General features: G+C 43.4%; 1 long non-coding RNA gene across 1 annotated transcript; it reads right to left on the bottom strand.

The window, feature by feature from the left end:
• Positions 1–4,090: 4,090 nt before the first annotated feature.
• On the bottom strand, positions 4,091–18,366 carry LOC121843639. The gene is made up of 3 exons (XR_006081695.1): positions 18,329–18,366; positions 18,067–18,209; positions 4,091–4,284 (listed from the first exon to the last, which is right to left on the bottom strand). It is a non-coding gene; the product is annotated as an uncharacterized LOC121843639 (long non-coding RNA).
• Positions 18,367–24,658: the final 6,292 nt, after the last annotated feature.

Below are 24,658 nucleotides of genomic sequence, written 5' to 3'. Positions count from 1 at the left end.
TGGCAGATCTGGAAGAGTCTGGTTGACTGGCAGATCTGGAAGAGTCTGGTTGACTGGCAGATCTGGAAGAGTCTGGTTGACTGGCAGATCTGGAAGAGTCTGGTTGACTGGCAGATCTGGAAGAGTCTGGTTGACTGGCAGATCTGGAAGAGTCTGGTTGACTGGCAGATCTGGAAGAGTCTGGCTGACTGGCAGATCTGGAAGAGTCTGGCTGACTGGCAGATCTGGAAGAGTCTGGCTGACTGGCAGATCTGGAAGAGTCTGGCTGACTGGCGGATCCTGGCAGACTGAAAGATCTGGCTGCTCCATGCTGACTGGCGGCTCTGGCTGCTCCACGCTGACTGGCGGCTCTGGCTGCTCCATGGAGACTGACAGCTCTGGCTGCTCCATGCAGACTGACATCTCTGGCTGCTCCATGCAGACTGACATCTCTGGCTGCTCCATGCAGACTGACATCTCTGGCTGCTCCATGCAGACTGACAGCCAGCTCTGGCTGCTCCATGCAGACTGACATCTCAGGCTGCTCCATGCAGACTGACAGCTCCTTGCAGACTGACAGCTCTGGCTGCTCCATGCAGACTGACAGCTCTGGCTGCTCCTTGCAGACTGACAGCTCTGGCTGCTCCTTGCAGACTGACAGCTCTGGCTGCTCCTTGCAGACTGACAGCTCTGGCTGCTCCATGCAGACTGACAGCTCAGGCTGCTCCATGCAGACTGACAGCTCCTTGCATACTGACAGCTCTGGCTGCTCCATGCAGACTGACAGCTCTGGCTGCTCCATGCAGCCTGGAAGCTCTGGCTGCTCCATGCAGGCTGGCAGCTCTGGCTGCTTCATGCAGGCTGGCAGCTCTGGCTGCGCTGAACAGGCAGGAGACTCCAGCAGCGCTGTAGAGGAGGAAGGCTCTGACAGCGCTGAACAGGCGGGAGACTCCGGCAGCGCAGGAGAGGAGGAAGGCTCTGGCTGCGCTAAACAGGTGGGAGAATCCAGCAGCGCTGTAGAGGAGGAAGGCTCTGGCAGCGCTGAACAGACAGGAGACTCCGACAGCGCAGGAGAGGAGAAAGGCTCCGGCAGCGCTGGAGAGGCGAGGCGCACTGTAGGCCTGATGCGTGGTGCTGGTACTGGTGGTACTGAACCGAGGACACGCACAGGAAGCCTGGTGCGGGAGCTGCTACCGGAGGGCTGGGGTGTGGAGGTGGTACTGGATAGACCGGACCGTGCAGGCGCACTGGAGCTCTTGAGCACCGAGCCTGCCCAACCTTACCTGGCTCGATGCCCACTCTAGCCCGGCCGATACGTGGAGCTGGAATATACCGCACCGGGCTATGCACCCGCACTGGGGACACCGTGCGCACCACTGCATAACACGGTGCCTGCCCGGTCTCTCTAGCCCCCGGTAACCACAGGAAGTTTGCACAGGTCTCCTACCTGGCATAGCCATACTCCCTGTGAGCCCCCCAAGACATTTTTGGGGCTGACTCTCGGGCTTCCGTCCGCGCCGCCGTGCTTGCTTCGCCAACCTCATTCTCCTGTAACCTTCCGCACACTGCTCCATCGAATCCCAGGCGGGCTCCGGCACTCTCCCTGGATCGACCACCCACCTGTCTATCTCCTCCCAAGAAGTATAGTCCATACTGTACTCCTCTTTGGGCTGCTCCTGTTGCCTCCTCTCCTGCTGCACCTGTTGCCTCTCCTGCTGCTCCTGCCTGTTGACACGCTGCTTGGTCCGTTGGTGGTGGGTGATTCTGTAACGGTTTTCTAGGTGTGAAGGAGAGTCGGACCAAACTGCAGCGTGTAGATTGCGATCCATGTTTAATGAACAACGTAAACACGAATTAACACAAAACACTACAAAACAATAAACGTAACGAAAACCGAAACAGCCTATACTTGTGTCAACTAACACAGCAACAGGAACAAAGACACTAAGGACAATCACCCACGATGAACTCAAAGAATATGGCTGCCTAAATATGGTTCCCAATCAGAGACAACGATAAACACCTGCCTCTGATTGAGAACCACTGCAGACAGCCATAGACCTTGCTAGATAACCCCACTAGCTACAATCCCAATACACACACACCAAAACCCCAAGACAAAACACACCACAATACAAAAACCCCATGCCACACCCTGGCCTGACCCAATACATGAAGAAAAACACAAAATACTTAGACCAGGGTGTGACAATATTAAATATCATATGTAACAGCCCCAAGATAATTCAGGGAGTTTCTAGAACTCCTCCTTCCTTTCACCTTTCTGCTGATTTGGACCCTCTGTTTACTCCCAAATATACATCAACATGTTCAGGAGGTCCAGGACTATAAACATGGGTCATTATAATGTCCAGACAATAGATTTTACACCACAAGATTGCACCATGTGGATATTGAGGGTGGGTATGCTTAACCAGTGAGGATCAACCTGATTGGTTGAGGAGTTTTTGAGTGATAGCTGGTTGAACCATTGAAAATATCCACTTCCCTTCCCTCTTTTGGGACCCATTTCGGGGAACAACAATCAAATATGAGCATTTGATATTGTGCTTATTTGTAACTTGACAACAAAGACTGACTATTAAATATGATTAAGTAACATCCTTTGATATCTCTACTACACTCATTGGTTGGTGATACAGTCACCTCCTATACAGTGTATGTAATGGTGGTTTGGTACTGTTGAGAATGTCATCACCAGGCCTAAATTGGAGCATGTAAATATCTGCAGAATATATTTGAATGGGAAGTTATGTGAATGCACAAAGTCAAATGTACTGAATTCATGTTGAACCTGATGATGTGTGAAACATAACTACTGGCACACAGGAAGTTACAAACAGGAAATAAGTAGGAGTTTTATTAATATGATACTACAAACAAATACAACAACAACAACATTTACTGACTTGTGTGTGTGTGTGTGTGTGTGTGTGTGTGTGTGTGTGTGTGTGTGTGTGTGTGTGTGTGTGTGTGTGTGTGTGTGTGTGTGTGTGTGTGTGTGTGCGTGTGTGTGTGTGTGTGTGTGTGTGTGTGTGTGTGTGTGTGAATGAGGGTGTGTGACGGTGTGTGTGTGAGAGAGAGAATGAAGGAGGAAGTTGTGTGCACTGTAGGCTAGTGTATGTGTTACAGTATGTTGTCATGGTGATGTTAAAGCACTTTCTCACAGACCCAGTTGAGTTTGCTGCGACATGATATGTCATTCCATGACTTTCGAGAACTCTGTTCTTTATGTATCTGAACACAGTCCTCCTCACCATATTCTGGTTTGCCACCACCATTATCAGGCTGATGTGGAGACCAGTACCTACAGGGTTAAAAACAGTCGTCAGATATCATGGTTAATACCAGTACCTACAGGGTTAATAACAGTCAGATATCATGGTTAATACCAGTACCTACAGGGTTAATAACAGTCAGATATCATGGTTAATACCAGTACCTACAGGGTTAAACACAGTCAGAAATCATGGTTAATATCAGTACCTACAGGGTTAAACACAGTCAGATATCATGGTTAATACCAGTACCTACAGGGTTAAAAACAGTCAGATATCATGCTTAATACCAGTACCTACAGGGTTAAACACAGTCAGAAATCATGGTTAATATCAGTACCTACAGGGTTAAACACAGTCAAATATCATGGTTAATACCAGGACCTACAGGGTTAAAACAGTCAGATATCATGGTTAATACCAGTACCTACAGGGTAAACAACAGTCAGATATCATGGTTAATACCAGTACCTACAGGGTTAAAACAGTCAGATATCATGGTTAATACCAGTACCTACAGGGTTAATAACAGTCAGATATCATGGTTAATACCAGTACCTACATGGTTAACAACAGTCAGATATCATGGTTAATACCAGTACCTACAGGGTTAACAACAGTCAGATATCATGGTTAATACCAGTACCTACAGGGTTAACAACAGTCAGATATCATGGTTAATACCAGTACCTACAGGGTTAATAACAGTCAGATATCATGGTTAATACCAGTACCTACAGGGTTAAAAACTGTAAGACATCACAGTTAGAACATCACAATCCTAAATAATATACAGACATGTTTCATCGTAAAATTAACTTTGTTGACTGATGCCATCAATGACAATAACATGTATAGAAAAGGTTGAATGGAGCCTTATTGACATATTAGTTATCATCTCTCACCTTGTGGTCAGTGGGGTGCCGTCCACCCATTTCCAGGTCCCCTCAATAACAGAGTCAGTCAGACCAATCCAGACTCTCTTCTTGAGGTTGAAGAGAAATGTCTGTCGTTGAGAAAGACAAATATATACAGTAAATATATTTATGTACAGTATATGCATGATCATATCTCTCTCTCTCTCTCTCTCTCTCTCTCTCTCTCTCTCTCTCTCTCTCTCTCTCTCTCTCTCTATCTAATCACCACTCTCCTTCCAGGTTTTAGTCTCAGTAGACAGGAAGTACCAACTGGATTTTAACTTCTGCAAGCCTTCAGGACAGGTTTGTTCTTCAAGATGAAAACATGAATTTCCTTCAACTTATCACGCTGGATACTTTATAAAAATTCAGACACACGATAAAGTGTGTGGGATTTCTGAAAATGTATGACTGTAGGTTTACTCACTGAGATTGGTAAGCCTCCCACTAAGAAAATCTCTCTGTCTGTAGCTGGTCTCTAACTTTAATCAGGTTGTTGTAACTGGTATTTAGCTGGTCTCTCTCTTTAGTCAGAAGGCTGTTGCTGTCCTGTAGCTGGTCTCTCTCTTTAGTCAGAAGGCTGTTGCTGTCCTGTAGCTGGTCTCTCTCTTCAGTCAGGGTGTTGTAACTGGTCTGTAGCTGGTCTCTCTCTGTTGAGTCGTGATGATCAATGACTCCACCTGTAAAAGGGAAAACTTCATCAAACATGTAACTAAACACCATTAATGAGTAAGTATAATTAAGTAGGCTACTTAAGTCTCAGTGACAACATACTAAACTTACAGTAGACAGACAGGCCTATGGTCCCAGCTAGTAGGAGAACACACAGCAGCCCCAGACACACTGCAGCAACTCCAGAGGGTCTCTTCCACCACTGAACATGTACTGAATCACAAATGATTAAAGATCTTTGTTAATGTGTTTTACTGTATCATCCAGGATTGGGACAAATAACGGTATGATACTACAGGTTACTCTCACCTATTTAATGTGTGTGTGCGTATGTGAGTGTGGTCAACTACAGTAACGTATTCTTCTAACCTCAACTCTAATATACATCTTGTAGCTGTGTCTTCTCCCTAGACTGTCCTGTGTCTGTGTGACTGTAGTTCCTCTATTAAACGTTTTGAGGTTATGCCGCAGGATTTAGAGGTCATTTGTGGTTTAGTATGTTACCTTGAGTCACTGCTTCATTGCTCCAGACCACCACAAGGGGGAGTCAGAGCACTGATTATGCTTTTGGGTCCCAAGGTCTAATGTGTCTCTACCTGAATTAATGCTGTCAATGAATGGGCGGTATAAACCAAATATGAACTGATAATTGTGCATTCAAAATTGGATTTCAATGAACTGAATGATGAGGATGAAGAAGGTGATTGAATGTAAAACAATAGTGTAGGTATTGCTATTTCTCTGTCCTGCACACACTTCCGAAAAAGACACCTATTTTTTTGTTTCCACTTGGTCAGACGAAGCTGTAACTGGACAGTAGCATATTACTTACTGAAACTGCAGTTAGATTAGGTTTTTATTCTAAGAGAAATGAAAATGTTTAATTATATTCTTAACATATATATGTGTAGGCATACTATGTAATACAATCGATACTTGTGTACTAAAAACATGAATGTGTTCTTGCAGAGCATACGACCATGCAGACAACCATCCGTGGAGATGGTGGACAAAGGACTGGACAACGGGCCACACCCATAAAACACATGGTTCCCATGAAAGAGGTTGGTTTTGCTACATTCTTAAAACGTGTTTCATTATGCAGAATTTGTGTGTTGGAGTCACTTTTAATTATTAATTGATCTACCATTTCTATCATAGGACACCACAATCGATGGGGACGCAGAGCAGTACCATTCTGCTCATCTGATGAAGGTGCACGTGAATCAGTATCACTCATTATTTGTAGAGACAGATACTTGTATTTTTATTTAACTAGACAAGTCATTTAAGAACAAATTCTTATTTACAATGATGTCCTAGGAACAGTGGGTTAACTGCCTTGTTCAGGGGCAGAACAACAGATTTTTACCTTGTCAGCTCAGGGATTTGATTCAACAACCTTCCGGTTACTGGCCCAACGCTCTAACCACTAGACTACATGCCTCCCCAACTGGGATTGATGCTGAGGCAAATGTGGCTCACCAGTGAACCTCCAGGTGTTCATCATTAATACTGTGACCAAGACTGATGCAACCCGAAAAAACATTCAAGACAGAGTTAATGAGTACTTGAGGTCACTGAGAAAGTCTTGACATGGCCTGCTCTCCCTTATGTAAGGAATGAAGCATCTTTTGTGCTGCTCTGAGAAAAGCAAGACAACTTAATAAACATATACATTTTTAAAAAGTCATTCAAAAATATATTTATATTGTACCACTGTAGATGTTGCAGGCAGTCAGAGATGAGTCCTATTGTAAAGTGTAGCCTAAAGGCCAAAATGGGCAAACTTCAATGTATTCAATGCTTAAGTACTCTAAAACCAGATTTGCCCAACCCCTACAAATATATGAATGTATTATTATCCCTGCATTATCATTGTATAAAAGCCAATGAGATATTAATTTAGAATCCTCTAAATGTAATTAGATCTACTATTGTAATTTGTTGATCTGTATTGATCTACAAGTATTTTCATTTTGAGTTTCCGGTAAACTCTTTGTTTCCTTTCATGTGTCCAACCAATTGTTATTGGATTATTCACCATGGCAACCAGTGAAATGTATTTCTGAGTTAGGTTGGCTTGTTTTCAGAATTCACAACAAAACGCCTCCAGCTGTCCATCACCACTGTAAATATAAAGAGTGGTTATAGAGGGTGAGCGTGTATGTGTGTGTTTGTGCGAGAGAGTGTTTGTGCGAAACACACACAGTAACGTGTGTAAATGAGTTCCGAGAGCAGATCTGTTATCCAACGATTAGTTTCATATTAAAAACGGTTAAATGTTTCTCAAAGATACTCTCTGGTGGTCAAACTAGCTCTAACGAGCGTTAATGGCAACAATGTCTGACACTTAAATAATAAATAATAAATAATGTGCCATAGAATTCTGCGGCAGCCCGCAAGTTGTGCTGCAATATGATGCAACTTTTTAACGAAGAACCACTGGAGAAGTTGGCAAGACAGCCCTAAACAGACCTGGGACTCTAGCTAGTAGGAGTTGGCAAGACAGCCCTAAACAGACCTGGGACTCTAGCTAGTAGGAGTTGGCAAGACAGCACTAAACAGACCTGGGACTCTAGCTAGTAGGAGTTGGCAAGACAGCACTAAACAGACCTGGGACTCTAGCTAGTAGGAGTTGACAAGACAGCACTAAACAGACCTCGGACTCTAGCTAGTAGGAGTTGGCCAGACAGCACTAAACAGACCTGGGACTCTAGCTAGTAGGAGATGGCAAGACAGCACTAAACAGACCTGGGACTCTAGCTAGTAGGAGTTGGCAAGACAGCACTAAACAGACTGGGACTCTAGCTAGTAGGAGTTGGCAAGACAGCACTAAACAGACCTGGGACTCTAGCTAGTAGGAGTTGGCAAGACAGCACTAAACAGACCTGGGACTCTAGCTAGTAGGAGTTGGCAAGACATCACTAAACAGACCTGGGACTCTAGCTAGTAGGAGTTGGCAAGACAGCACTATACAGACCTGGGACTCTAGCTAGTAGGAGTTGGCAAGACAGCACTAAACAGACCTGGGACTCTAGCAAGTAGGAGTTGGCAAGACAGCACTATACAGACCTGGGACTCTAGCTAGTAGGAGTTGGCAAGACAGCACTAAACAGACCTGGGACTCTAGCAAGTAGGAGTTGGCAAGACAGCACTAAACAGACCTGGGACTCTAGCTAGTAGGAGTTGGCAAGACAGCACTAAACAGACCTGGGACTCTAGCTAGTAGGAGATGGCAAGACAGCACTAAACAGACCTGAGACTCTAGCTAGTAGGAGTTGGCAAGACGGCACTAAACAGACCTGGGACTCTAGCTAGTAGGAGTTGGCAAGACAGCACTAAACAGACCTGGGACTCTAGCTAGTAGGAGTTGGCAAGACATCACTAAACAGACCTGGGACTCTAGCTAGTAGGAGTTGGCAAGACAGCACTATACAGACCTGGGACTCTAGCTAGTAGGAGTTGGCAAGACAGCACTAAACAGACCTGGGACTCTAGCAAGTAGGAGTTGGCAAGACAGCACTATACAGACCTGGGACTCTAGCTAGTAGGAGTTGGCAAGACAGCACTAAACAGACCTGGGACTCTAGCTAGTAGGAGTTGGCAAGACAGCACTAAACAGACCTGGGACTCTAGCTAGTAGGAGATGGCAAGACAGCACTAAACAGACCTGAGACTCTAGCTAGTAGGAGTTGGCAAGACAGCACTAAACAGACCTGGGACTCTAGCAAGTAGGAGTTGGCAAGACAGCACTAAACAGACCTGGGACTCTAGCTAGTAGGAGTTGGCAAGACAGCACTAAACAGACCTGGGACTCTAGCTAGTAGGAGTTGGCAAGACAGCACTAAACAGACCTGAGACTCTAGCTAGTAGGAGTTGGCAAGACAGCACTAAACAGACCTGGGACTCTAGCTAGTAGGAGTTGGCAAGACAGCACTATACAGACCTGGGACACTAGCTGGTAGGAGTTGGCAAGACAGCACTAAACAGACCTGGGACTCTAGCAAGTAGGAGTTGGCAAGACAGCACTAAACAGACCTGGGACTCTAGCTAGTAGGAGTTGGCAAGACAGCACTAAACAGACCTGGGACTCTAGCTAGTAGGAGATGGCAAGACAGCACTAAACAGACCTGAGACTCTAGCTAGTAGGAGTTGGCAAGACAGCACTAAACAGACCTGGGACTCTAGCTAGTAGGAGTTGGCAAGACAGCACTATACAGACCTGGGACACTAGCTGGTAGGAGTTGGCAAGACAGCACTAAACAGACCTGGGACTCTAGCTAGTAGGAGTTGGCAAGACAGCACTAAACAGACCTGGGACTCTAGCAAGTAGGAGTTGGCAAGACAGCACTAAACAGACCTGGGACTCTAGCTAGTAGGAGTTGGCAAGACAGCACTAAACAGACCTGGGACTCTAGCTAGTAGGAGATGGCAAGACAGCACTAAACAGACCTGAGACTCTAGCTAGTAGGAGTTGGCAAGACGGCACTAAACAGACCTGGGACTCTAGCTAGTAGGAGTTGGCAAGACAGCACTAAACAGACCTGGGACTCTAGCTAGTAGGAGTTGGCAAGACATCACTAAACAGACCTGGGACTCTAGCTAGTAGGAGTTGGCAAGACAGCACTATACAGACCTGGGACTCTAGCTAGTAGGAGTTGGCAAGACAGCACTAAACAGACCTGGGACTCTAGCAAGTAGCAGTTGGCAAGACAGCACTATACAGACCTGGGACTCTAGCTAGTAGGAGTTGGCAAGACAGCACTAAACAGACCTGGGACTCTAGCTAGTAGGAGTTGGCAAGACAGCACTAAACAGACCTGGGACTCTAGCTAGTAGGAGATGGCAAGACAGCACTAAACAGACCTGAGACTCTAGCTAGTAGGAGTTGGCAAGACAGCACTAAACAGACCTGGGACTCTAGCAAGTAGGAGTTGGCAAGACAGCACTATACAGACCTGGGACTCTAGCTAGTAGGAGTTGGCAAGACAGCACTAAACAGACCTGGGACTCTAGCAAGTAGGAGTTGGCAAGACAGCACTAAACAGACCTGGGACTCTAGCTAGTAGGAGTTGGCAAGACAGCACTATACAGACCTGGGACACTAGCTGGTAGGAGTTGGCAAGACAGCACTAAACAGACCTGGGACTCTAGCAAGTAGGAGTTGGCAAGACAGCACTAAACAGACCTGAGACTCTAGCTAGTAGGAGTTGGCAAGACAGCACTAAACAGACCTGGGACTCTAGCTAGTAGGAGTTGGCAAGGCAGCACTATACAGACCTGGGACACTAGCTGGTAGGAGTTGGCAAGACAGCACTAAACAGACCTGGGACTCTAGCAAGTAGGAGTTGGCAAGACAGCACTAAACAGACCTGAGACTCTAGCTAGTAGGAGTTGGCAAGACAGCACTAAACAGACCTGGGACTCTAGCTAGTAGGAGTTGGCAAGACAGCACTATACAGACCTGGGACACTAGCTGGTAGGAGTTGGCAAGACAGCACTAAACAGACCTGGGACTCTAGCTAGTAGGAGTTGGCAAGACAGCACTAAACAGACCTGGGACTCTAGCTAGTAGGAGTTGACAAGACAGCACTAAACAGACCTGGGACTCTAGCTAGGGTTGGGTTAAGTTTAGGTAAGAAGAATTGTTTAGGGGTTGGAGTGAGATTAGAAAAACAAAATTCATGCCAGCAACCTTGTGTTATGCCTTCCATTCAACACCAATTTATCACCTAGCAAGTGTATTTAACACGCACTGGGCACTGTAAGCTCTGCCCACTGACCATTGAGCTTTAATTGAACCAATCACATTCATTATGTCCTTGAGACAGAGCTGCCCTCAGGGCAAGATTGACTACGGAAAACTGTCCTTAACCAATCTGGATTGTTGTTTGAGGTTTAGGCTAAATCTCTACCACCTGTTCACATTCTTTTAAACCAACCCTTTGTCCATCTGCTGGTGAATAAGAGAAAAAGCATTTAGTATTTAAATAAACCGATAACCAAACCAAAAACAACATGGAAGCTATCAAAAAACTAGGAAGATGAAGATGAAGGCACTTAAAATGCCTTTATTGTGGTCCTACGTTTAATGAAACAACATACAAAAAATGAATGTAAAAAAAGAAACAAGAATACAATGGAGCATATTATCTACAATATTGTACATATACTGCATAACTTTGCTCTTCAATAAAACAGATTTGTTCATTGAACAAAATGTTATAGATTGGGTTGCCAGATGGTGGTGTCATACATGACCGATAATAGTGGAGGTTAGCATTTTATATCATACCCCCAAGACATGCTAACCTCTCACCATTACCAATAATAGTGGAGGTTAGCATTTTATATCATACCCCCAAGACATGCTAACCTCTCACCATTACCAATAATAGGGAAGGTTAGCATTTTATATCATACCCCCAAGACATGCTAACCTCTCACCATTACCAATAATAGGGGAGGTTAGCATTTTATATCATGCCCCCAAGACATGCTAACCTCTCACCATTAATAATAGGGGAGGTTAGCATTTTATATCATTCCCAAGACATGCTAACCTCTCACCATTACAATAATAGGGAAGGTTAGCATTTTATATCATACCCCCAAGACATGCTAACCTCTCACCATTACCAATAATAGGGGAGGTTAGCATTTTATATCATACCCCAAGACATGCTAACCTCTCACCATTACCAATAATAGGGGAGGTTAGCATTTTATATCATTCCCAAGACATGCTAACCTCTCACCATTACCAATAATAGGGGAGGTTAGCATTTTATATCATACCCCAAGACATGCTAGCCTCTCACCATTACCATTAATAGGGAAGGTTAGCATTTTATATCATACCCCCAAGACATGCTAGCCTCTCACCATTACCAATAATATGGAAGGTTAGCATTTTATATCATACCCCCAAGACATGCTAACCTCTCACCATTACCAATAATAGGGAAGGTTAGCATATTAATTCGAAACTGTAACTTGGCCACTCAGGAACATTGACTGTCTTCTTGGAAAGCAACTCCAGTGTATATTTGGTCTTCTGTTTTAGGTTATTGTCCTGTTGAAAGGTTTATTCATCTCCCAGAGTCTAGTGGAAAGCAGACTGAACCAGGGTTTCCTCTAGGAATATGTCTGTTTAGCTCCACTCAGTTTATTTTTCTTCTGAAAGACTCCCCAGTCCGTAACGATTACAAACATACCTTGACATACTGTATGATAGTGAAACTCTTTATCACAGTGGATTAGAAACACTGGCCACCACGTGACTCCCACCAGCCTTAGTTTAATAAAATAATACATGATATGACTCCCACCAGCCTTAGTGTGATAATATACTACATGATATGACTCCCACCAGCCTTAGTGTGATAATATACTACATGATATGACTCCCACCAGCCTTAGTGTGATAATATACTACATGATATGACTCCCACCAGTCTTAGTGTGATAATATACTACATGATATGACTCCCACCAGCCTTAGTGTGATAATATAATACATGATATGACTCCCACCAGCCTTAGTGTGATAATATACTACATGATATGACTCCCACCAGCCTTAGTGTGATAATATACTACATGATATGACTCCCACCAGCCTTAGTGTGATAATATACTACATGATATGACTCCCACCAGCCTTAGTGTGATAATATAATACATGATATGACTCCCACCAGCCTTAGTGTGATAATATAATACATGATATGACTCCCACCAGCCTTAGTTTGATAATATAATACATGATATGACTCCCACCAGCCTTAGTTTGATAATATAACACGATATTATGGGTAAATTCATCTGAGAACAATAGGATCCTATTGTTGAAACGATGGACTTTGACAAAACATGCTTTTGGAAAACCAAGCTCACAACCACCCCCACAGAGTCCTTCGCTAAGCCCAGACACACACCCACGCTGCCTGACCTGGCCACTACCACCAGCTCTACCTACTTTGAACAGCAGGTGAAGCTGTAGTCCAACCTTGTCACATTCTTGGACCTGGGGCCTACTGCCCTAGAAGTGTTGAGGGTCCCATTGCCCTGGTATAGGCTGATGCAGATGATTCTTGTCCCACTGACACAGTCGGGGAAGTTGGCAGAGAGCTGCCAGTTTTAGGAGCTGCATGTTAACGGGCAGTTAGGGGAGACCATTGAGGTAAAATAAGAACTGGAGACTGTGTCCAAGATGTTGTTGTTTTCAAGGTATTCACGTTCGGCATACGCAGATTCATGGACATCTGTATCCGGGTTGCATCCGGTTTACACAGCCCAACATCACATCACATCACTCAGTGGGTACAGGGAGCAGCACGAGGCTCTCCAGAGGGTGGTACGGTCTACCCAACGCATTTATCGGGGGCACACTGCACAGCATTTGACATCTGGTAAATATGTGTATGTGACCAATACAATTTGATTTGATTTGAGCAGAAACGAGATCATTACGTCATCCAAAAACATGGCAGTCATTGAGTGAATATAAAAAGTAAAAAAATCGGCCTCAGCGACAACTATTTGAAGATTACAATGAATTGTTTTGTGCACAAAGGTTCTGACTAAAGTGTCTTATTAGGAATGTTCTAATCTGACTTTCCTATGTGGCTGTGTACGGAACATCTATTTCTGGGTCGAGCGTCTGTTAAACTGCAGTACCAAAACAAAACTGTAGGAGCATTCAAAACCGTGCTTCTAGACCAGAATCCTGGCCCTTTGGAGGAGACGCCTGGTAGCCCGCACTGGAGAGGGCTAAAATCTGTCACCTGGAGGGAGGAAGGAAGTTAAGAAGGGGAGAAAGAGGGAGAGGGTATAGATAGTGCAAGAGAGCTTAGTCAGATAACTGATGCAGCTGATAACAACTGGTAGCTTACAGCAACCAATTCCTTTTCAAATCAGTGGCTGTGAGGGAGAGAGGATATGAAAAAAGTGGGGCATTTTAGTGTTTTGAAACAAGACCCTTACTTTGCTGACAACGGACAGGGTTACAGTACATCTGTTCCTGACGGGGTGCTAGCGGGCGCCGTGAGGCTCACCGTACTGTTGGCTGCACCACCCCCAGTCACCATGGAGATGTTGGCAGGGAAGGAAGAAGTGAATCTGGAATTGTTGGTGGCTCGGGCGGTAAAGGTTCCTCCGGTTCTGTTGGTCGTTTCTGCTGTGAAGCGTACTGAAATGGTGGAAAACTATGGACAAAACAGGGTGTACACAAATTATGGGTTAGGTAATAGTAGTATTGATAAATGAGGCCTCAAAGCTCTGTTGGTACAGTCCTATCTGCTGTCTGTCCAGTTTTTAGTCTTGGTCGAGATGTAGAACCAACCTTCAAAATCATCTCTCTTCCTCTGTAGCTGGTCTCTCTCTTTAGTTAAGTTGTTGTAACTTGTCTGTAGCTGGTCTCTCTCTTTAGTCAGGTTGTTGTATCTGATCTGTAGCTGGTCTCTCTCTTTACTCAGGGTGTTGTAACTGATCTGTAGCTGGTCTCTCTCTTTAGTCAGGTTGTTGTATCTGGTCTGTAACTGGTATCTCTCTTCAGACAGGGTGTTGTATCTGGTCTGTAACTGGTCTCTCTTTTCATTCAGGGTGTTGTAACTAATCTGTAGCTGGTCTTTCTCATTAGTCCGGGTGTTGTAAAGGGTCTGTAGCTTGTCTCTCTTCTCAGGTAGGTTGTTGTAACTGGTCTGTAGCTGGTCTCTCTCTTATGTCAGGTTGTCTAAGATTGTCTGTAGATGGTCTCGTTCCTCCGTAAGGGTGTTGTAACTGTCACATAGCTGACAGATGTGTCATAGTGCTGATCTCACTGTTCCCCCAGGGCCTCTGCACTGATGTAGATATCCACAATCCTTTTCTCCATATCACCTCTGTCAAACCACATTGGTCAAATCTGGCTTGGTATAGATGGCCTCAGATATTTTCAACAATGTTGCCTTAACTATAGGGAAGTATCAAAATGATGAAATGGTAGTTGTGGCTATGCTAATACATAAAATAGAACAAGTTGACTTACTTGTTTGCATGTGTGAGTGTAAGAGATCGTTACAGTGGTTATTGTTAAACCATTTTCTGCAGAACAATATAAATCATTCCATGTCTCTACATGGTCATCTTGTCCAGAGTCTTTCTCAACACAGTCCTCCTGCCCAGGGAACGGGACTTGCTATTTGTGATGATGGACACGACACTGTTATACCAGGAAGATATAGATCATAGAGGGGAAGTGGAGAACAAAGACTAGTTGTTAACATATATTAAATATCATATGTAACAGCCCCAAGATAATTCAGGGAGTTTCCAGAACTCCTCCTTCCTTTCACCTTTCTGCTGATTTGGACCCTCTGTTTACTCCCAAATATACATCAACATGTTCAGGAGGTCCAGGACTACAAACATGGGTCATTATAATGTCCAGACAATAGATTTGATACTACAAACTGCTCCAAGTGGATTTTGAGGGTGGGTAGTTTTAACCAGTGAGGATGAGATGATAACAGTAACCCCCGGGGCTCTCCTCTACATTTACAGTTTAGTCATTTAGAAGACGCTCTAATCCAGAGTGACTTACAGCAGCAATTAGGGTTAAGTACCTTGCTCAAGAGCACATCAACAGATTTTTCAAATAGTCGTCTCAGGAATTCGAACCAACAACCTTTCAGTTCTTGGCCCAACGATCTTAACCGCTAGGCTACCTGCCGCCCTCTCTCTTAATGAACCTGATTGGTTGAGGAGTTTTTGAGTGACAGCTGGTTGAACCACTGAAAATATCCACTACACTTCCCTCTTTTGGGACCCATATAGGAGAACAACAGTCAAATATGAGCATTTGATATTGTGCTTATATGTAACTTGACTACGTAGACTGACTGATAAATATTATTTAGTAACATTCTTTGATATCTCTACTACACTATACAGTGTATGTAATGGTTGTTTGGTACTGTTGAGAATGTTATCACCAGGCCTAAATTGGAGCATGTAAATATCTGTAGAATATATTTGAATTAGAAATGATGTGTATGGAAATATAAAATGTAGTGACTTCATGTTGAACCTGATTATGTATAAAACACAGGAAGTTACAAACAGGAAATAAGTAGGTATTTTATTAATATAATACTACAAATAAACACAACAATAGATACGTTTGCATGCATGTGTGCACACACTGTGTGTGCATGTGTGTGTGAGGTAGTGTGTGGGTTTGAGATAGAGAGAAAATATCTGTGTGAGAGAGAGTGAGAGAGAGAGAGACAGCGAGAGCTACAGAGAGAGAGCTACAGAGAGAGAGCTACAGAGAGAGAGAGAGAGTGAGAGAGAGAGAGACAGAGAGAGACACACAGAGAGAGACAGAGAGAGCTACAGAGAGAGACACACAGAGAGAGAGAAAATGTCTGTGTGAGAGAGAGTGAGAGAGAGAGACACAGAGAGACAGAGAGAGAGAGAGAGAGAGAGAGAGAGACAGAGAGAGATACACAGAGAGAGCTACAGAGAGAGAGAGAGAGAGACAGAGAGAGACACACAGAGAGAGAGACACAGAGAGAGAGACAGAGAGAGCTACAGAGAGAGAGAGAAAATGTCTGTGTGAGAGAGAGTGAGAGAGAGAGACACAGAGAGACAGAGAGAGAGAGAGAGTGAGAGAGAGAGAGACAGAGAGAGATACACAGAGAGAGCTACAGAGAGAGAGAGAGAGACAGAGAGAGATACACAGAGAGAGACAGAGAGAGAGAGAGAGTGAGAGAGAGAGTGAGAGAGAGAGAGACAGAGAGAGATACACAGAGAGAGCTACAGAGAGAGAGAGAGAATGAAGGAGGAAGTTTCGTGCACTGTGTGCTGCTGTATGTGTTACAGTATGTTGTCATGGTGATGTTAAACCACTTTCTCACAAACCCAGTAGATTTTCCTGTCACATGACAAGTCATTCCATGCCTCCAGAGTATGCTGATCTTTACGTATCTCAACACAGTCCTCCACACCATATTCTAGTTTGCGATCACCATTATCAGGCTGATGTGAAGACCAGTACCTACAGGGTTAAAAACAGTCAGATAACAGTTTAATACCAGTACCTACAGGATTAAAAACAGTCAGATATCATGGTCAATACCAGTACCTACAGAGTTAACAACAGTCAGATATCATGGTTAATACCAGTACCTACAGGGTTAAAAACAGTCAGATATCATGGTTAATACCAGTACCTACAGGGTTAACAACAGTCGTCAGATATCATGGTTAATACCAGTACCTACAGGGTTAAAAACAGTCAGATATCATGGTTAATACCAGTACCTACAGGGTTAACAACAGTCAGACATCATGGTTAATACCAGTACCTACAGGGTTAACAACAGTCAGACATCATGGTTAATACCAGCACCTACAGGGTTAACAACAGTCAGATATCATGGTTAATACCAGTACCTACAGGGTTAACAACAGTCAGATATCATGGGTAATACCAGTACCTACAGGGTTAAATTCAACTTTGTTGACTGCTACCATCAATAACAATAACCTGTATAGATAAACATTGAATGAACTGATAATTGGCCCCTTATTGTCAGAGTAGTTATCATCTCTTAGTCTGTGGTCAGTGTTGGTCCACCAGTTGAGAATGAAGAACCTAGAGTATGAACAACACAGAGAATAAGTCCTTCTCCTTACACTGTGGTCAGTGTTATTATAACAGTAGTGTATTACTTTGGGGTGGTCAGTGTTATTATAACAGTAGTGTATTACCTTGGGTTGGTCAGTGTTATTAGAGCAGTAGTGTATTACCTTGGGTTGGTCAGTGTTATTATAACAGTAGTATATTACCTTGGGTTGGTCAGTGTTATTAAAGCATCAGTATATTACCTTGGGGTGGTCAGTGAGGTGCCGTCCACCCATCTCCAGGTCGCCTCAGTAACAGAGTCAGTCAGACCAATCCAGAGGCCCTTGTTGAGGTTGAAGAGAAACTCCTGTTGTTGAGAAAGATAAATATATATACATATACCACTTGTACACCCATATCCTCTCTCTCTCTCTCTCTCTCTCTCTCTCTCGCTCTCTCTCTCACTCGCTCTCTCTCACTCGCTCCCTCTCGCTCTCTCACTCTATCTCGCTCTCGCTCTTTCTCGCTCTCTCTCTCTCTCTCTCTCTCTCTCTCTCTCTCGCTCATTCTCTCTCTCACTCACCTGTTCCTTATCACTGTTTATGATCACCAGGTCTGCTCCTCTCTCCAGACAGTCCTCTCTGCTCTCCTTCCAGGTTTTAGTCTCAGTAGACAGGAAGTACCAACTGGATTCAAACTTCTGCCAGCCTTCAGGACAGGTTTGTTCTACAAGATGATAACATGAATTTCCTTCATCTTACCACACTGGATACTTAATGAAAGAACACAGACACACGATAAGGTATGAGGGATTAATGATAATGTGTTACTGTAGGTTTACTCACTGAGATTGGTAGACCTCCCACTAAGAAAATCTCTCTCAGTCTGTAGCTGGTCTCTATCTTTAGTCAGGTTGTTGTAACTGGTCTGTAGCTGGTCTCTCTCTTTAGTCAGGTTGTTGTAACTGGTCTGTAGCTGGTCTCTCTCTGCAGTTGTGTTGATCTTATAATGGGAAAACTCTGGATGTTATTTTTATCCTCAGAATCTTTAATTTCTCTGTTATCTACAAAGTATAAACACATTGTTACTAGGTAAAACACCAGGTAAATAGGCTTAGGAACCTGCACTTCTTACAACTAGGTGATAATCAATGAACTTGGACACAAACTCACAGTAGACAGACAGGCCTATGATCCTAGCCAGTTGAACACACAGCAGCCCCAGACACACTGCAGCAACTAGGAAGGGTCTCTTCCCTGATCTATTTGGCTCTGTGGAAACAAACAAGAGACTTTTACGTTGTTATTTGGTGAGTGTGTGTGTGTGTGTGTGTGTGTGTGTGTGTGTGTGTGTGTGTGTGTGTGTGTGTGTGTGTGTGTGTGTGTGTGTGTGTGTGTGTGTGTGTGTGTGTGTGTGTGTGTGTGTGTTACTTGAGTGCTGGCCTCCTGGTCCATTATTAGGAGCAGTGTCTGCTGTCTCTCCTCTCTTGGTGCTGGTCTCACCGTCTCTCAGGGTGTCTGCACTGACGTAGATATCCACAATCCTCTCCTCCATCTCACCTCTGTTAAACTTGACCTTCTTGTTCATATCTGGTTCAGCATAAATTACCTTTTACATCTTTAACAATGCCTGGGTCTTTCTTTCTATGTAGGTCTACTATACATTAAGTCTTTGCTTCTAGAATTAATGTGGTGGTCTTCCAACATGGCCACCAGGAGGCGTCGTACATCAACTGCAGGCCCTCTATACGTTAAGTCTGATTCTAGTGATATCTCTGTCTCTGAGTCATCTGTGTGTCTCTGTCTGTGTCACTGCTGTAGGTGTTAACTCTAGGGAACTCTAGGGAATAGAACAAGTTGGCATACTGTGTCTGTGCTTGTGAGAGATTGTTACAGTGATTATTGTTAAACCATTTTCTGCAGAACAATATAAATCATTCCATGTCTCTACATGTTATCTTGTCCAGAGTATATCTCAACATGGGACTTGCTATTTGTGATGATGGACAGGACACTATCATACCAGGAAGATATAGATCATAGAGGGGAAGTGGAGAACAAAGACTAGATGTTAACATATATTAAATATCATATGTAACAGCCCCAAGATAATTCAGGGAGTTTCCAGAACTCCTCCTTCCTTTCACCTTTCTGCTGATTTGGACCCTCTGTTTACTCCCAAATATACATCAACATATTCAGGAGGTCCAGAACTACAAACATGGGTCACTATAATGTCCAGACAATAGATTTGACATGACAAACTGCTCCAAGTGGATATTGAAGGTGGGTATGCTTAACCAGAGAGGATGAGATGGCGACAAAACTTGCCGCAGCGCTCTTCTCTCTAAATGAATCTGATTGGATGAGTTTGAGTGACAGCTGGTTGAACCACTGAAAATATACACTTCTCTTCCCTCTTTTGAGACCCATATGGGGAACAACAATCAAATATGAGCATTTAATATTGTGCTTATATGTAACTTCACAAAAAGACCGACTGTCCAAGGTTATTAGGACACACACAGCAGCCCCAGACACACTGCAGCAACTCCAGAGGGTCTATTTCACCAATGAAAATGTACTCCATCACAAATGATTAAATATCTTTGGAAATGTGTTTTACTGTATCATCCACGCCACACAAATGAAGGTTTAGTAATACAGGGTAATCTCACCTGTTTAATATATTGTGTGTGTGTGTGTGTGTGTGTGTGTGCGTGTGTGTGTGTGTGTGTGTGTGTGTGTGTGTGTGTGTGTGTGTGTGTGTGTGTGTGTGTGTGTGTGTGTGTGTGTGTGTGTGTGTACCTGTTTGCTGGTCTCCTGGTCCATTATTAGGAACAGTGTCTCCTGTCTCTTCTCTCTTGGTGCTGGTCCGATTACAGCCAATCAGCATGCTTATCGCAAAAACCATTCCACTACCACTGCATCGGTTGCGGTTGACTTGACTGATCAGTGGCTCAATGCTATGGATAATAGCACATTTGTAGGTGTACTATTTTTAGATTTCAGTGCAGCATTTGATTTAGTGGATCATGAAATAATTTGGACAAAATTAATGCATTATGGTTTTAAGGAGTTAGCATTGAATTGGTACAGTCATATCTAACTGACAGGAAACAGTCCACCTGTATCAATGGTTATTTTTCTTCCCTAATGTGTTAAACTGTGGAATACCGCAGGGCAGCTGCCATGGGCCTCTTCTTTATTTAATATATACCAACGACCTTCCCTATGCCTTGGTTGAAACTCAAGCTACTATATTTGCAGATGATACTACAATTTATGCAACAAGGTTTCAACAGGTACAGCAGGCTTTACAAGGAGATTTGGAGAATATCAGGAAGTGGGTTTGCCAAAACAAAATTGTTTTAAACAACAAGAAAACCGAAGTTATGTTGGTCTGTTGTTACTGTAATGTAATTATGCCAATGTGCTTTCATTAATTGAAAACCCGTAATCTATTTTATGAGAATTTGTAAGATTCTTGTTTGCATAAAATAGATGGAGACCAGTCTTTTTAATAATAGGTAACAGAATTTATTCTCGGAGCGCACTGCCACTTTAACCACAAGCAACAATTTATATACAGATCATGGCGTCATTTCATTGCTTTAACAGAATCCCCTCCTCTCGACCGGGACAAAGTGAGGTGAAAAGTTAATTCTAACTTACTAACACACTCCCAGGTAACTTTTGACCCCTCAACATTATCGATCACCACTGATCTGACAGTTCTAATTAACAGAAAACCTAGGAATGCACTCACTGTCTTATCTAAAAACCCCAGAGCTCAGTTCCGTAGGTTCAACCATAGGTTAACGACCTTGTGTGATTACACAGTCCACAACCCATTAGTTTCTTTCTAGTTGGAATGGTGTTCATTAACTTTAATTACTCCTTGTCTGTGTCACACAATCCCACCTTATGAACTCATTTTGTTAATCAGATATAATAAAACAGAGTATAAGTTTTACTTAGTTACAGTTCCATTTAAAATGATTTGTTCAGTCATTTAATCATAATTTTACCAACACTGTTCAACTAGGAAAAGGCCAAAACAGCATGGGATACAATTAAGTATGGGAGGAGTACAAATTGAAGAAGTGGCAGAAACCAAACTATTGGGAGTGCAGCTAGACAACTGCTTATCATGGTCGTCTCAAATAACTAATCTATGTTAAAAAAAAATAGTAAAACAGCATGCATAATCAGAAGGATAGCTAAATATTTACCAGGGAAAATGATTCAGCAAATAACACAAGCATTAATTGAGAGACAGGTGAACTACTGTTCTGTGGTCTGGGGAAATGCATCATCAAGTGAAGTTAGGAGGCTGCAGAATGCACAGAACAAAGCAACAAGGATTGTTTTAAGGTGGAGATATGGTTCTTCTGTTGCAGTCATGCGCAGTGTTCTTGGTTGGTCATCAATCGACAAGGTAATTGAAAAAAACATGCTTATTTTATTTGATAATATACATAATTTAAAACGGCCAAGTTCTATTCACAACGGTATTCAGTTGGTAAGAGACAGACATTCCGTAAATACTAGGAATAGATTGTCCACCATCTATGCGTTATCCAGACAGAAAAGAGAAATAGGCAAAAGAACATTTAGATTTAGAGCAATACAGACATGGAATAATTTACCTGAGCAAATAGAAACCTTTCAATATATACATTTAAACATAGTATATAGAAATGTTGTGGGATTATAGGAGATGAAGAATCAATATTTTTTTAGATTGAGTATTTATTGGGTCATTATGCTAGTATTGTGTATGTTTGTAATAGTGTGTTATATGTGAAAATGTGTTCGTATTATAAATTGTATTTTAATGTTTAAGGACTCTTGGAAGATTAGTCCAAATGGGGACTAAAAGAGATCCTAATCAAATAAAATAAAATCATCGTCTCTCAGGGTGTCTGCACTGACATAGATATCCACAATCCTCTCCTCCATCTCACCTCTGTCAAACTTGACCTTCTTGGTCATATGTGGCGCAGCATATATGGCCTCAGACATCTCCAACAATGTCCAACAACTGGTCCGATCGTTGCCCCTAAGTCTGTTTCTGTCTCTGCTCTAAGTCGGAGTCTATTTCTGTGTCCGTGTCTGTATCTGTATCTCTCTACTCTACTGAGTCTGAGTCTGTCTCTATGTCTGTCTCTGCACCTGAGTCTGTATCTGTCTCCGCACTGAGTCTGAATCTGTTTCTGTCTCTGCTCTGAGTCTGTGTCTGTTTCTGTCTCTGCTCTGAGTCTGTGTCTGTTTCTGTCTCTGCTCTGAGTCTGTGTCTGTGTCTGTTTCTGTCTCTGCTCTTAGTCTGTGTCCGTGTCTGTTTCTGTCTCTGCTCTGAGTCTGTGTCTGTGTCTGTGTCTGTTTCAGTCTCTGCTCTTAGTCTGTGTCTGTTTCTGTCTCTGCTCTGAGTCTGTGTCTATATCTGTCTCTGCTCTGAGTCTGTGTCTGTTTCTGTCTCTGCTCTGAGTCTGTGTCTGTGTCTGTGTCTGTATCTGTGTCTGTATCTGTCTCTGCTCTGAGTCTGTGTTTGTTTCTGTCTGTGTCTGTGTCTGTATCTGTCTCTGCTCTGAGTCTGTGTTTGTTTCTGTCTGTGTCTGTGTCTGTATCTGTGTCTGTATCTGTCTCTGCTCTGAGTCTGTTCCCGTTTCTGTCTCTGCTCTGAGTCTGTCTGTTTCTGTCTGTTCTGTGTCTGTGTCTGTGTCTGTTTCTGTCTCTGCTCTGAGTCTGTTCCTGTTTCTGTCTCATGTTGTGTCTAATGTACTGACCTCATATTGTGTCTAATGTACTGACCTCATGTTCTGTCTAATGTAATGATCTCATGTTGTGTCTACTGTACTGAGCTCATGTTGTTACCACTGTACTGACCTCATGTTGTGTCTAATGTACTGACCTCATGTTGTGTCTAATGTACTGACCTCATGTTGTGTCTACTGACCTCATGTTGTGTCTAATGTCCTAACCTCATGTTGTGTCTCCTGACCTCATGTTGTGTCTAATGTACTGACCTCATGTTGTGTCTAATGTACTGACCTCATGTTGTGTCTACTGACCTCATGTTGTGTCTACTGACCTCATGTTGTGTCTAATGTACTGACCTCATGTTGTGTCTAATGTACTGACCTCATGTTGTGTCTAATGTACTGACCTCATGTTGTGTCTAATGTACTGACCTCATGTTGTGTCTCCTGACCTCATGTTGTGTCTAATGTACTGACCTCATGTTGTGTCTAATGTACTGACCTCATGTTGTGTCGAATGTACTGACCTCATGTTGTGTCTCATGTACTGACCTCATGACCTCTGGACACCATATGTGAACTGATTGCCCCCCATCTATCTTCAGAGCTCGTGCTGCTAGGCGACCTAAACTGGAACATGCTTAACACCCCAGCCATCCTACAATCTAAACTTGATGCCCTCAATTTCACACAAATTATCAATGAACCTACCAGGTATCTCCCCAAAGCCTTAAACACGGGCACCCTCATAGATATCATCCTAACCAACTTGCCCTCTAAATACACCTCTGCTGTCTTCAACCAAGATCTCAGCGATCACTGCCTCATTGCCTGCATCCGTAATGGGTCAGCGGTCAAACGACCTCCACTCATCACTGTCAAACGCTCCCTTCAGCGAGCAGGCCTTTCTAATCGACCTGGCCGGGGTATCCTGGAAGGATATTGATCTCATCCCATCAGTAGAGAATGCCTGGATATTTTTTTAAATGCCTTCCTAACCATCTTAAATAAACATGCCCCATTCAAGAAATTTAGAACCAGGAACAGATATAGCCCTTGGTTCTCCCCAGACCTGACTGCCCTTAACCAACACAACAACATGCTATGGCGTTCTGCATTAGCATCGAACAGCCCCCGTGATATGCAGCTGTTCAGGGGAGCTAGAAACCATTATACACAGGCAGTTAGAAAAGCCAAGGCTAGCTTTTTCAAGCAGAAATTTGCTTTCTGCAACACTAACTCAAAAAAGTTCTGGGACACTGTAAAGTCCATGGAGAATAAGAACACCTCCTCCCAGCTGCCCACTGCACTGAAGATAGGAAACACTGTCACCACTGATAAATCCACCATAATTGAGAATTTCAATAAGCATTTTTCTACTGCTGGCCATGCTTTCCACCTGGCTACTCCTACC

This window comes from Oncorhynchus tshawytscha, unplaced genomic scaffold (assembly GCF_018296145.1).
Source record: "Oncorhynchus tshawytscha isolate Ot180627B unplaced genomic scaffold, Otsh_v2.0 Un_contig_6756_pilon_pilon, whole genome shotgun sequence".
In the NCBI taxonomy this organism is placed as follows: domain Eukaryota; kingdom Metazoa; phylum Chordata; class Actinopteri; order Salmoniformes; family Salmonidae; genus Oncorhynchus; species Oncorhynchus tshawytscha.
This window is presented reverse-complemented; position numbering and strand designations above follow the sequence as displayed.